This window comes from Podarcis gaigeae (assembly GCF_964106915.1).
Source record: "Podarcis gaigeae genome assembly, chromosome: 1".
Lineage (NCBI taxonomy): Eukaryota > Metazoa > Chordata > Lepidosauria > Squamata > Lacertidae > Podarcis > Podarcis gaigeae.
Window position 1 is genome coordinate 57,611,490 of NC_139678.1, and position 15,974 is coordinate 57,627,463.

The 15,974-nt window shown below is 40.9% G+C and overlaps 1 protein-coding gene across 1 annotated transcript in view; it reads left to right on the forward strand.

Moving 5' to 3' along the window:
* ABTB2 (ankyrin repeat and BTB domain containing 2) overlaps positions 1–15,974 on the forward strand; it is a 152,513-nt gene that overhangs the window by 85,370 nt on the left and 51,169 nt on the right. The gene's annotated exons all lie outside the window — the stretch shown is intronic.

Consider the following 15,974-nt stretch of genomic DNA (forward strand, 5'->3'; position numbering starts at 1 on the left):
AATATTTCATGCAATCATGGTCTCAATATTCTAGGCTATAGGTACAATAGATTTAGCAAAACCATTTTTTGAAAAAAAATACAGGCTGCCAATTCCTTGTTTTTTAAAGCACAAGACAAACTCCTAGCACATGGTTTTAATGCTGAGTGCTTTGAAGAACAGTGCGTTGCAAATCAGAATATCGTTAGGAATGTCGCTTTTTCCTCCCTCGTGTTCTTTAAAAATGATCTGTAAAAAAATAACCACTCAGGATGTCAGTAATGCCAGTGACCATTGACATTCTTCTAAAAACAAAACTCAAAGTAGCATTGTTGAAAACTGAATTGCACATTGAAGAAGTTATATATAGTTTGGTACTACTATAGAATCTGAATGGATGCTAAAGAAGGGTCATCGTTCAGTGGTAAAGTACAAGTTCTGCTGCTTGTGCTTCTGTAAATGACCAAAGGCAAGTGGCATAGAACAAAACGAGCCTCTGTATCAGATGATGGAGTGCAGAGAAAAAACCTTGCAACACAGATTTACTGGAGGGCTCCAAACAAACTGACCAACACACCCCATGACTGCTTGGACACTGAGAAAACAACTGCACTTTTCAGAAATAATTATAGTGTGTATTCTTGCTTATATGAACATGATGGCCTGAAGGAAAGACAGATTGGATCTGGGGTCATATGCTATGGTCATTAGGGAGATAATGTGGCTGAAGAAACAGGGGATGGTAAGGGAAGAATAGGAAGGGATCTGTCCCATGAAGAAATAGGTAACCGTAAGGAGGGAGGAGGAGATGGAAGGAGACTTTCAGTGGTCTAGCTAGCCACCCAGCACTATGTACAGAAATGAAGCTCCAGCTTCTACCAGGTTAATGTTTTGGACACCTTTCTGAAAGACAACTCTAGGCATTTTAGTATTCTGCTTTGTATACAAAAGTCATGTATAAATACTGGTCCACTTCCAGTCATGGAGCAGTTGAGCCCAGTTGAGTGCCACCCACCCAATGATGCTGGTCTCTAGCTTGGATCCTCCCTCTAGTCCGGTGTGGAGAACCTCAGGCCTGCAGTCCAGCTCTGACCCTCCAGACTTCTCTGTCTGGCCCTTGGGCCTCTCTCCAAGCCACACACCTCCTTGGCCTTGCCTCACATCCTCCTTGAGGGCTTTTGCCTGGTTGGAATGTGTCACTGAACTCTCATCATCACTCTGGCTTCCCTGGATGGAGGACAGAGAAGGTTGTGTGAGCCTGTGTAGAAACTAGTCTTTTGTAGAAAGGTGAAATTAATTTTATATTTGTTTACAGTATTCTTGCATATTTCAACTTGTTGCAACGTTACTTCTCCCTTTTCCCTCAGCACCTAAGAGCATTTCACATACATCCTTTCAATAATCCAGACAGTATCGTGTTAGTAATCCTTAAAATAGCACTGTATTATTCCCATATTGCAGATGTGGGGCCTGAGGTGGACATGTGGTGACATGCCTTAGGCCCCAGAATGAGTTGATGACTAAAGAGGGATTTAAGCCAAGGAGTTCCCGGCTCACAGTTCACACTCTTAAGCACTACATTATACCAGCTCTTTTTTGGCTGACCCTATTGTAACCTCTCATTACAGTGAGGTTGGGAGGTTTATTCTAAGAGCTAATAATTATTTGAACGCTGTGAAGTGTATTGTAAAGAAAATAAAATAACTTGGCCTACTAGATAGTCACAAGTGTTTATCTGAGAACATCTAAACTCAAGCAGCAGACAGCTTCTTTTCCAATACACGGCTGACATAGAGTCTTTCTCTAGATGATACTGAACATCGTACATAAGTCTGTCAAGAGACATAGGAGTTTTATTTTCCAACACAAGCATTTCTCTTCAGAATAGACTTGAGGATATTGATCTAAAATATTGGGATTACAAAGGCTGACTTTGAGCCCTGAGCTGTTTTAGCCCTGATGATGATCTGTGATTTTTATTTTATTTTTTTGGTCAAGTTCAAACTAGTTTGGACAGTATTATATTTCCGGTTCTTATTAGCTGTTGTTGCTAAGAGCCCAGGCTACACATTATACTTTTAATAAGTGATTACATGAAAACCAGATTTACTCCACTTGTTTAGAACCCCGAAGGCTCCTTCCTACTAGCTGTCTATACAGCAGGTAAGGGGAAACCTATGGCCCTCCAAATGTCAATGGACTACAACTCCCATTATCTCTGCCCATTGGACAGGGTGGCTGTGACTGTTGGGAACTGAAGTCCAACAATCTGGGAGGCCACAGGTTTCCCACTCTTGCCGCCCAGGCTTGAAATGGCCTTTCCCCTTGACTTTCTCTCACTCCAAGCGAAGAAACATTCAGCCAAGGAGAAATAATCTTTCGCAGCTTCCTTGCTAGACAAGGAGGGGTTGTGGTTTTCTATGTTGTTCTTCTTTCTGATCTCTTCTGGGGCAATGTTTTTAGTGCCTGTACTGGCTATAGAACTGGAGGCCAGCAAAAGCATACAGAAAATTAGCTTTCACACTTGTGTTGCCTTACTAAAAGGATAATGTATGAGTCCACCTTTTGAAATGCAAGTGAAAGTGAAAAACAGCAAATTAAACCGAGATGTTCAGTGTGTGAGACCTCTTTAGAAGAACTGGGAAATTATTATTTACTAGATCTTTTGAACATTAGGCTCTTGCCTGGATATGTTGTAAGAGCACATTCATTACATGATGTTTGGGCTAATAAGCCTAGTGCTATTTCTGCATTTTAAACACCTTCTCCCGCTATCCCTGGTCACATACATTATCACCAAATCAAGTCCCTTAATATCAGGTGGGGGGAACGTTTGGCCCTTCAGATGTTGTACTACAACTCCCATCAGCCTCAGCAAGCATGGCCACTAGCCAGGGATGGCAGGAATTGTAGTTCAGCAACATCCAGACAACCAAAAGGTCCCCACCCCTGCTTTATATACATGTACAAATCTGCTCATATATATATAGGTAGAATAGAGAACTCACCTGGTTGGCAGTGGGGTGATCTGTATATGAGGAAATTATCACAAACGTACCTACTAATAGTTCAGTAATCTTTGGGGAAATGTCACAGTAAAAGTGCTCCCAAAATAGGCTGCTTTTCACGCTTTTACCTTGAATGTATCCAGGAGCAGGCTCTTGAACCAGCTGAATAATCCTTTCGTCCTTCCCCCAAGTGGTGGCATGGCACTCCACATTCAATCAAGGAAGATTGGATACATTTTACAGTTGTCTATAGCGGCCTTTGTGCGAAAAGGATGCATTAATATTATTTTACACATGAATGGATTTAGCCATGGAGGTCAAATAAAATGGCATAGTCATAGCAGCTCAGTGGCAGAACTTGGAGCAGAATTCAAGCGTCCCATTCTCGGAACTGAGCCCTGTTCCTTCGTTAGTCCAGTGCTTATTGACAGCAGCATTAGGCAGCTATTTTCATTTTGTCCACAAGGCCAGTGGCACATTATTCTGCACCTCATAAAGCTTTTCTCCATTTGTCCATGTGACATTTATAGCCCTATAGCGGCTTTTCTTTTTAAGGATTTAATTGGAGTATGTAAGCAGAAGTTTGTAAACTCAAGGTGACCTGTATTCTTCATGCTAATATTACCACTTACTTTTAGACCGGTTTTAATTCTTAGGTAGGATGACCTGGATGCCAAAAAAACATGTTCACGGGCCAGTTAAAAGCATTGCAGTTTGTGAACCTTACTCTTCAGTTTGTAATTGATGTTATTTCAACTAGCAGAATATTTCAGAGTATTTCTGCAATCTTGACTCAAGAGCCCCATTTTTTGCAAGAGGTTGTGCAGAATAGCTTCCTAATAGAAACTTTTTTTTTGTTTTTTTGATTGCAATGCAACCTCGGGTTACATACGCTTCAGGTTACAGACACTGCTAACCCAGAAATAGTACCTCAGGTTAAGAACTTTGCTTCAGGATAAGAACAGAAATCGCGCGGCAGTGGCACAGTGGCAGCGGGAGACCCCATTAGATAAAGTGGCACCTCAGGTTAAGAATAGTTTCAGGTTAAAAAGGGACCTCCGGAATGAATTAAGTTCTTAACCTGATGTACCACTGTAGATTCCTTGGGTTTGTTTGTTTTTTAGTCTGGAAGCCTTTACAAGATCAATAAAAATATGCACATCCTTAAATCAAACAAATCTTGGCAAAATTTCCAAACTCTTAAATTGTGCCATACTTGCAAATGGTCTTTATAATGTGCTCTGAAAGCTATGGGTTTTTTTTTGAAAATTGCAAATTGAGGAGAAGAATAATTTCTCGATGGGTTATGCTAATACATCAAGAGAGTTAGGTTAGAATTTTGGACCCGTGGTAGAGCGCTGAATTGCAGAGGTAACCCATACGCATCCTGTCACATTGAAATGCACTGACTCATTAATGTGCTGACCCATTGCCGCGTAGAACTTGCATGCCAGTGGCACATCCGTCCTGGCCACAGATTGCTAATGCTACAGGCAAATGGGCCAGTGCATATTTATGAGGCATATGTGGAGCATTTACACAGGTAAACACTTTACGCCTTGCTTGCATAAATTATAAATTGAGCTTCAGGCAGGGCCTGTACAACCCACAATGGGATCCCCACCCATCTGTCCATGAAGTGAACTGGTTGACCTTCACCCAGGCACTGTATCACCCTAACCTACTTCACAGGGCTGTTGTGAGGATAAAAAACAGAGGATGTATTGTATTTGCCACCTGAGAGAAAATATTGATTTTTTTAAAATAAAGGAAATAGCATCTGTTACAGCAATTGAAAAGTGTGGTTGGATTAATGATTAATGCTGAATCACTCTTTAAAACTTAGACATATTGCTTAATCTCCCTGTGCTGCTTTCTGTCATACATTGGAGATTATGATTCCCTTAAGGATATTCAAGTCTGGAATACAAGGTATTGCATAACTTGAGAGTTGCTAGGGGATTTTACGCTGCAATGGAAGCGTACCTTGTTTTTCAAGTGTTCTTTAAATTATCTGCTCAGGATATGATGTCATCTGATCACACGAGACTGTGCAATCTGGCTCCTATTAGGTCAATTAGTTAAACAGCAATCCCTTGGGGATAATCTTAGATGTTATGGGAAGTAGTAAGGATATTTTTAGGTTCATGGGATCTAAAGCTAAAAAGGGTGGCCACACATATGTAGAAAACTCCAATAAACGAGAGCACTTTTGCTTGCTTGTAGTTATATTAGATTGCTTGAGATAACACACAGAGGAGGACATAAAGTAAATTAGGGCAATTTAAGGCTACAATCCTATACTGTATACGTTTACCTGAAAGTACACTGTGATTTGGAGCCAAATTTATTCTTGCATATATACACGGAAGGAACAGAAGGACCTCTTCAGTAAGCCTAACTCTCTTTCCATTCACATAGCAAAATGTTAGGATCCAAGCCAGTGGGACTGTGAGTAGACAAGTATAGGATTGTACTGTAAGAGACCCAAAAGTTGAGGTCATGGAGAAACAAAATCAAAAGAGAAATTAAATTGAATGTGGCAAGAAAGTTGGTTCCAGACAAAGCCATTAAACTTACATGGTTCGCATGGCCTGGCCAAATCAGTACCAGTCAGACTGGTACCAGCGTTTTAACACACTGCCTTATTATGTTTTTCCCAACTGTCTGTGTTGTCAACACAACTGTGTTTAAAGTTGTAGACAGGAAAACTGACTCAGTTCTGGACCCTCTTCTTTTGCCATTCCTTATTATCTTAATATCCATATGTTTGATATTACTCAGTTACTTAATTTGGGCTCCAATTGCTAGAAAGATCAGCTAAATATTATTACCACTTGATTATTATTAACATTATTGGGAAAACATACATAAAACTAATAATGTCAAACTTAGTTAGAAAAAAATGCTTCCCCAGTTCCCAGCACTGCATGTCTGAACCTGAGCCTTGAATATGGTATTGGTATGTTTCACAAAGTCTAAATTTATTTATTTTTTAAATAAATCAGTTCCAAGCTGTTAGGGGCAGGAAACTGCCTTATGTTTGACTGTAGTACACTGATAATGAAATAACAATAATCATAATACTTTTATTATTTACCTATATGCTAATCTGACTGAGTTGCCGCAACCACTCTGGGTGGCTCCCAACAAAATATTAAAAACACAATAAAACATCAAACTGTAAAAACTGCCCCACACAGGGCTGCCATTAGATGTCTTCTAAAAGTCATCTTTATTCCTTGATTGTTTATTCCTTGATGATGATAATAAATTTACTATTATTAAGCTTTCGTAAGAAAGCTTTGGCATTCAAATTATTGACAATGGCTTATATTGTCAGAACGGTTGTTCAATTATCAATGGCTGACATCTAATCAGAGTCTGAGATCTAGTTAAAATATGGCTTCTCCTAGCTTTATAGGCATCATTTTTAGAAACTGCTTGGGAAATTTCCCAGAGAAGAAAATATATGTGTCTCCAGGAAATGGGTTTGAGTTAGCAGGTGGGGTTTATGCCTTGGGAGACAGCACTGAATTAGTGTTTCAGAATATGGTAGTAGGACAATGCAGTCTTTGGTGTGATGAGGAAGGCACATGAATGGAAGCCCTGACCATTTGTGGTCTTTTAAAATATTTTGGCACACTTTGCATAAGGATTTCATTCTTGATGGCTTGGCCCAACTCCAGTGTGGAGTTGCGGTTTCAATTAGATTAGAAGATTTTACTTGCTACAGAAATATTCCTGTGCAGCGTTAAATGCACTGCTCTGTGCTCAGTTGAAACAATTATGAGGATATCGCCAATGTAATGATAAACGTCACTCATCACAATCCAATATACGTTAACCTAGAATACCAAATACATGCCTTAGAGCAGGATATAATTAACAGTTCTAAACCTATTTGACAGTTGGGCTCAGCAACTGGGTGCCAGATCCGTCCTGCTGATGGGTGCCATCTGGTCCCCCAGTCACCATTCCAGAGACAAAACTGGGGTGGTTAGGAGTAGCATTTGTGGCAATAAGACTTAGAAGCAGACAGAGAGGGCGATTTCGCTTTGACATCCTTATCAAAGTAACCTGTTGGGAAAACCAGTTGCAGACCAGGGATCCAACACGCTGCTAGATGCAGCTTATGCTAGCCACATAGCCAATTATGCAACTTGAAAAGAGGAAGTTACCAGTCATCTTTATATATTAGCGGGCGCATCTAATAGACTGAGAATTCCTTGTGTGAGCAGTAACAAACTTTCAGAGTACAGTGGTATCTCAGGTTACAGACGCTTTAGGTTACAGACTCCGCTAACCCAGAAATAGTACCTCAGGTTAAGAACTTTGCTTCAGGATGAGAACAGAAATCGTGTGCCAGTGGCGTGGTGGCAGCGGGAGGCCCCATTAGCTAAAGTGGTACCTTAGGTTAAGAACAGTTTCAGGTTAAGAACAGACCTCTGGAACGAATTAAGTTCTTAACCAGAGGTACCACTGTAGACTTGTAAAGTAATACTTACTGTTATGCATTACCTGGGTAAGGTAATAATAATAATAATACTCAACCCATCTGGCTGGGTTTCCCCAGCCACTCTGGGCAGCTCCCAACAGAAAATTAAAAGCACAATAAAACTTCAAACATTAAAAACTCCCCTAAAAATCTCAAGGGCTCCAACCCTGGCAAGAGTGATGACCCTCGTTAAGATACCCTGCCCTTGATGCTGATAAATCTAAACAGTTTCTTATAATAGCCCCAGGAAGTTTCCTGCTAATTTTGCTATGTAGACTAGTTGACTTCTTGAATATGGAGCTGTAGCTGGATTAAGAACATTGACCGCCCAGCTGTTGATCTGGGCAAATCTCAGAGCATAATATACCTATGATAACTACACTCCCAGTTAAGTTTCCAAGTACCATTCAAAGTGCTGTTTGTTTCCCTCTAAAGCCATAAACTTTCAGCATCCGCTATATCTCAGAAAGCAGACCTCAACCGTGTGAGGCCACCTTGCTTATTCAGATTATCTAGGGGTTATTCAAGCCCCTCCCACAATCTAGTGCATTTGGCTGGGCCTATCATGCTACACTGTTACATTCACTAGGGGAAATGCAACTATATCCCTCAAAGGACAAACTGTGATTGGAGCATGCTTGGAGATTGTGTAGGAAAGGCCTTGCAGAAGGTCTCTAGTCTAAAAAGGATCTCAGTTCCAAGAATCCTCATCAAAAGTCATGCATTTGCATACCAGTTAATAAATAGCCCAGAAGATTGGTGCACTGGTGATATTCGGAACTGGCTCTATCATCACAAGAGTAATAGCGGAAAAAAAGAATCCAAGAAAAAATTCATACAAAAATCAATGTATATGATCTGTCAAATCTGCATGGGGTTAAAAAAACAGCAGAATTAATTAGTCTAGAAGAATATGATGTGCAAAATCTGCCTTAACCCATAAAGGGATTAATTCTTACTTACTTGCATCAGCATACTTCAATATCCATTTGGTTCTTTAAATATATAAACTTTCAAAGTATATTATGTGGCTGAATTCATTATTGTTTGTTAAATGCTTCCAGTTTCTTATATAAAATACGTTAAAGTGCAAATAGGTGTTTAATATAGCCTTAAAATTAAAAATTTGGCTATTAAATAGCACATTAACCAATTAATTGCATTCAGATTTTGCTAAATTGCATAAATTGCATTTTCTATCCCTCATAATAAAATAAAGCATGCTTTAAGGACATACTAATCCTGTCTTGGCCATCTCAGTTGGTAAGTTTGCCAGTTTATTATTAGCTTTTATAATTGTCCTTAAGTATTCATTTAAGTCTGTTTAAATTAATGGATATATGAATTTTTAGCTTTGATTTTACACTGGTGAAGTGGCAATATGATTTGGCACATGATGTTTGTCTTTTTTGGTTTGGGTTTTTAAAAAATATTATTTTAGGCTATATATGAATGCAGTTTCTAATTTTTATTAGAACTGAGGAAATGCTGCACGCCTTCAGGGCTTTTCCTGAGTATCGCCATTTTCCTCAAATGTTTTTCTTTCCCTTTAATTTCCTGAACTGACTATAGTTTCTCTTTACTTGTGCTTTTTTTTTTTTTGTTCTGTCCAGAGGAAAAATATGGGGGGGGATGTACTTGTATTTGGGGGTTTTTTAAACCTGTTTAATGAGCAGAACAATTTGACTTCTTTACATTCCTCCTGACTTATGCCCTGCAGTGATCATTGACCACCAGCCCACGGGGCATACGTACGTAGTCTCTGCGTACTTCTAAGAGAGTCAGATTTTTAAACTCACATTCTTGTACAAATCAGTAACAAGAGTCTCAGGAGTGGGGAATTTTAAGCTTTTCATATTTTTCTTACTGGCTCTTTGCCATTCCTGGAATGGCCCCGTCTTCACCTCTGGATGCCATGCAATTGTTCAGAAAGCCACTAAGAATTGACAACGAAAAGACTAGGAAATTGCCTTCTAATGTTGAAATCATGCAAAGTGCTAGACAGCCAGAGGCTTCTTCTCCACTATGAAATACCTTTCCCCTTACGTCTGTAAAACACCTTTTTAAAAATGGTTTTCAGATTCCTATTTGGATTGGCCAAAGAAGCTGTGGTAATTCTGTGGTAATGCCCAGTGAGGCATTCACCAAATAAATTTCCGCATTGTCACAGCAGGGGAGCAAAGGGTTAAATCCTCCTCTGTGTCTGCCATAATGCAGTGGTACCTCGGGTTAAGAACTTAATTCGTTCCGGAGGTCCGTTCTTAACCTGAAACTGTTCTTAACCTGAGCTACTACTTTAGCTAATGGGGCCTCCCGCTGCCGCCACGCTATTTGTGTTCTCATCCTGAAGCAAAGTTCTTAACCTGAGGTACTATTTCTGGGTTAGCGGAGTCTGTAACCTGAAGCGTCTGTAACCCGAGGTACCACTGTACCAATAAATTATCAGCACACACACCCGCTGATGTTATTTGCATTTTTAAAAAACCTGCATATTAAATGCAAAAATACATCAAAACTCAAGTTTAGTTTGGGCCTTATCAGGAATAAAAGTTCAGATTGCAGTTTCCAGATGGTTTGCTCATCTTTGTTCACATACAAACTAGTTTGTTTGAAACCAGAAGCAATGAAGTGATGGAAGCGGGGGGGGGGGGGCGAGAGAAATCAATTTCCTCCTTCCCCTTCCTTGAACTGATTTTGCCTAGGAAGCTGGAAATATTTCAGTTCCTTTAAAAAGTATCATGTTATAGACAGGAATCTTTTTTAAAAAAAAACTTTTTAAGCTGGCAAAATAATTTTGTTTTTTAAGAAAGGGCTTACTGGAACTCCACCCTGTCGCGCCAGCTTTTTAACGGTACTGGCAGAGCCCATAAGCAGGTTTCCTGTACTGAGTGAGGTAGAATAAACATACCTTATTCCCAACTGCTATTTCAAAGACTTTGACAAATGCCAGAAACTAATTATTTTTGCTCTGTTCAGTCTTGATCACCACATTGCAGAGATGCTCTGAGTACAGTCTCAGTACAGATGCTGGTATATATGAGTTGGCAATTTAATGGGCCACCATTTATGGCTGGAATCTTCAAAAACTCAGGAGATGTGAGAGAACCAGAACATCACTTATCTGAGAGATAACAACCACAATCCAACAACGTTTAAAGCTTTAAGTGCATTTAATTCTGTGCTGGAGTTTGGCCAGCAAAATCCTCTCTGCAGCATGGATTTGGTACAGCTTCTGAATCAGTTTCTGGTTGGCAATAATTTTCTTCTGGTAATGTGTTAAGAGTAGAATTTCTAACTGGTTTCTTTTGAAAAGAAGCCATAAACCATAAGCCCCCATTTATCCAAACACATGAAAGTGGTACACTTAAACAGCATTGGCATATCAGAGGATCATGTAAACACTTTGATTGGCATTAGTCTTTTTGCTGTTTCTTAGATCCTGGGAGCTTCAACAGTAGAATATTTCTGTTCTCTCATAGTAGCAGCCACAGAAGTGTCTATCTGCCAGCCTTTCCCCAATCCAAGAAAAGACGTATCTGAAATCTCTCTTTCAAGCTGATACTATGTTGATGATATGAATGACAGACCCAATTACTAAGCCATTAAGTTCACCACATCATTCATCAAACCCTTCACTTTGAAAAACAAGGACTATGTGGTTTGACTTGATAATGATAGTTTGTTGTTGTTGTTGTTTAGTCGTTTAGTCATGTCCGACTCTTTGTGACCCCATGGACCAGAGCACGCCAGGCACTTCTATCTTCCACTGCCTCCCGCAGTTTGGTCAAACTCATGCTGGTAGCTTCGAGAACACTATCCAACCATCTCGTCCTCTGTCGTCCCCTTCTCCTTGTGCCCTCCATCTTTCCCAACATCAGGGTCTTTTCCAGGGAGTCTTCTCTTCTCATGAGGCAGCCAAAGTATTGGAGCGATCAGCCTTCTTTATGGTCCAGCTCTCACTTCCATACATCACTACTGGGAAAACCATAGCTTTAACTATACGGACCTTTGTTGGCAAGATGATGTCTCTGCTTTTTAAGATGCTATCTAGGTTTGTCATTGCTTTTTTCCCAAGAAGCAGGCGTCTTTTAATTTCATGGCTGCTGTCACCATCTGCAGTGATCACGGAGCCCAAGAAAGTAAAACCTCTCACTGCCTCCATTTCTTCCCCTTCTATTTGCCAGGAGGTGATGGGCCCAGTGGCCATGATCTTCGTTTTTTTTATGTTGAGCTTCAGACCATATTTTGCGCTCTCCTCTTTCACCCTCAATAAAAGGTTCTTTAATTCCTCCTCATTTTCTGCCATCAAGGTTGTGTCATCTGCAAATCTGAGGTTGTTGATATTTCTTCTGGCAATCTTCCGGCTAGGGATTCATGCAGCCCAGCCTTTCGCATGATGAATTCTGCATATAAGTTAAATAAGCAGGGAGACAATATACAGCCTTGTCGTACTCCTTTCCCAATTTTGAACCATTTAGTTGTTCCATATCCAGTTCTAACTGTAGCTTCTTGTCCCACATAGAGATTTCTCAGGAGACAGATGAGATGATCAGGCACTCCCATTTCTTAGCTTACCATAGTTTGCTGTGGTCGACACAGTCAAAGGCTTTTGCATAGTCAATGAAGCAGAAGTAGATGTCTTTCTGGAACTCTCTAGCTTTCTCCATAATCCAGCACATGTTTGCAATTTGGTCTCTGGTTCCTCTGCCTCTTCTAAATCCAGCTTGCACTTCTGGGAGTTCTCGGTCCACATACTGCTTGAGCCTTCCTTGTAGAATTTTCAGCATAACCTTGCTAGCGTGTGAAATGAGTGCAATTGTGCGGTAGTTGGAGCATTCTTTGGCACTGCCCTTCTTTGGGATTGGGATGTAGACTGATCTTCTCCAATCCTCTGGCCACTGCTGAGTTTTCCAAACTTGCTGGTATATTGAGTGTAGCACCTTAACAGCATCATCTTTTAAAATTTTAAATAGTTCAGCTGGAATACCATCACTTCAACTGGCCTTGTTATTTGCAGTGCTTTCTAAGGCCCATTTGACTTCACTCTCCAGGATGTCTGGCTCAAGGTCAGCAACCACACTACCTGGGGTGTACGAGCCATCCATTTCTTTCTGGTATAATTCTTCTGTGTATTCTTGCCACCTCTTCTTGATGCAGTGGCGTAGCGTGGGGGGTGCAGGGGGGGCCGGCCGCACCGGGCGCAACATGGGGGGGGCGCGCTCACACTAACTAATCTAGTGGAAGAGACTCGAGTGCTAAAATCCATGGGTTAGGGGGCGCAAATTATTTCCCTTGCCCCAGGTGCTGACAACCCACGCTACGCCACTGTCTTGATGTCTTCTGCTTCTGTTAGGTCCTTACCACTTTTGTCCTTTATTATGGTAATCTTTGTATGAAATGTTCCTTTCATATCTCCAATTTTCTTGAACAGATCTTTGGTTCTTCCCATTCTGTTGTTTTCCTCTATTTCTTTGCATTGCTCATTTAAGAAGGCCTTCTTGTCTCTCCTTCCTATTTTTTTGGAAATCTGCATTCAATTTCCTGTAACTTTCACTATCTCCCTTGCATTTTGCTTGCCTTCTCTCCCCCGCTATTTGTAAGGCCTTGTTGGACAGCCACTTTGCTTTCTTGCATTTCCTTTTCATTGGGATGGTTTTCGATGCTGCCTCCTGTATAATGTTGCGAGCCTCCATCCATAGTTCTTCAGGCACTCTGTCTACCAAATCTAAATCCTTAAACCTGTTCCTCACTTCCACTGTGTATTCATAAGAGATTTGATTTAGATTTTATCTTACCGGCTCAGTGATTTTTCTTACTTTCTTCAGTTTAAGCTTGAAGTTTGCTATAAGAAGCTGATGATCTGAGCCACAGTCAGCTCCAGGTCTTGTTTTTGCTGACTGTATAGAGCTTCTCCATATTTGGCTGCAGAGAATATAATCAATCTGATTTCGATGCTGCCCATCTGGTTATGTCCATATAAAAATATTTATTTCCTATAGTTATTTTTTTTTTTAAAGGCATCAAAATTTCCTGGAACAAAGTAAGTGTAGCTTTATTTGTTTATTTCTAAGTGATCATTTTGTTTTATTAGCACATTCCTTAGTTTCTCCTTCCACCTTCTATGGCATTGTGTGCTTCTGAATTAATCATCTGGAAATCAGCCCATTTTCACCTTGCCACAGTTGTGAGATCAGTGTGTGCACTAGGGGGAAAAATTGGGGTATTAATGTAGGGAAAGGGAATCGGAATCAGTTTGATTTCTTTTTGCGGTGGGGGCGAAGATGGGTAGTTTTCCCTGTGTTTTCCAACAAAATATATATTGTTGGCATGTGCTGCTGCTGTTTATTCTCTGCTTTCCAAATATGCAAATGACTTCGTCCGCTGGCTGGGCTTTCCCATTAGCTCACAATGATGTACAGTGCAAAGACACAGCAGATTGCATTATTTCCTTCTCCCCAGAATACCCAGGAAGTCCTTGCTGATGTCATTGTTGGCTTTCCTACTCACCAGCATGTGAAAAGAAGGCATGTGAGATCAGCGAGGGAAACAAATGCTGCAGCCAAAAGTCGAAGGGCAGGAACATCATGATGAATAAACCAAGTATCCTAATATGTCTTTCTTTTGACAATTGTGTTGCTTCAAATTAGCACAACACTCATTCAGCTAGATGCGATTGCAGTTGTAGAATGATCTCATCAGCACAAACAAGATTTGCTGATAGCAAATGTTATCAGTGCCTACCAGATAACATGCCAAAAGGACACCTGAATTGCCATCTCTAGAAGATATAGCAGCATAGCTTTGTCTGTCATGACTGGAGTATGTTTCCACAGAGCGTGCATAGGTGCTCAGATCTGTAACAGAAACACTATCCAACCTTCTCTCAAACACATCTTTTCTCTATCCATTGTGGGCTGAATCAGACAATATAGAACCAATGAGTCTCCTGCACATGAGGTGAGAAAAAGAGAGAGTACACACACATTAGTTCTTCTGTCCCACCTCTGACGTTACCATCCTTCCATGTGAGGGTAACCTATCTAATCCACCATCCTTTTCCTAACTAGAGATGAGCCAGAGACCTTTGAAAAGCACACAAGGGATGAGGGCAGCAACATTGCCTGTTTGTGCCTAGCATCTGGTATTCAAAGGTCCACTGAACTCACTTCGTAGTCTACACTCATTTCCTATTATCTTGACCAAAGCTGGAAGTGCTTAAAACAATCTGCCCTGCTACAATTGTGCAATGGCAGTTTATGTACAGATCACTTGTTTTGCCCAATGCAGCATTACAGTCTTTTGAAAACTGAATGAAGGGGCTTTTATTTCTCATTGATCCTGACCATTGTTTCTTTCTGGCACGTACAGGCAGCAGCCCGAGCCATAGTTTCTTAGAGCGCTTTTATTCTGCCTTTACTATTCTAGTGCTAAGCTAACAGAACTAATTGGCTCAACCTTCACTGATAATGACCTCATTTTCATTGCACTGTATAACGCTAGAACTCATTTTGTCCAGTGTAGTAGTGTAAGTGTCAATGCTAAGTTGACATATGGTCTCTTCCGCCGCCAGAATCATTGGGCTAGAAGTGACCAGACAGTCTTCTACAGTGGTACCTCTAGTTATGTACTTAACTCGTTCCGGAGGTCCGTTCTTAACCTGAAACTGTTCTTAACCTGAAGCACCGCTTTATCTAATGGGGCCTCCTGCTGCCGCCGCGCTGCCGCTGCACGATTTCTGTTCTTATTCTGAAGCAAAGTTCTTAACCTGAGGTATTATTTCTGGGTTAGCAGAGTCTGTAACCTGAAGTGTTTGTAACCCGAGGTACCACTGTATTTCAGCCTTTGTCTTGTGGACAGATTCTGCAAACATCCTTGGGGTGCCACAGGGTTCTGTCTTGAGCCCGGTCTTATTCAACATCTTTATCAACGACTTGGATGATGGACTCAAGGGAATCCTGGTCAAATTTGCAGATGAGACCAAACTGGGAGGGGTGGCTAACACCCCAGAGGACAGGATCACACTTCAAAACGACCTTGACAGATTAGAGAACTGGGCCAAAACAAACAAGATGAATTTTAACAGGGAGAAATGTATTGCACTTGGGGGGGAAAAAAACGAGAGGCACAAATACAAGATGGGTGACACCTGGCTTGAGAGCAGTACATGTGAAAAGGATCTAGGAGTCTTGGTTGACCACAAACTTGACATGAGCCAACAGTGTGACGCGGCAGCTAAAAAAGCCAATGCAATTCTTAGCTGCATCAATAGGAGTATAGCATCTAGATCAAGGGAAGTAATAGTGCCACTGTATTCTGCTCTGGTCAGACCTCACCTGGAGTACTGTGTCCAGTTCTGGGCACCACAGTTCAAGAAGGACACTGACAAACTGGAACGTGTCCAGAGGAGGGCAACCAAAATGGTCAAAGGCCTGGAACGATGCCTTATGAGGAACGGCTAAGGGAGTTGGGCATGTTTAGCCTGGAGAAGA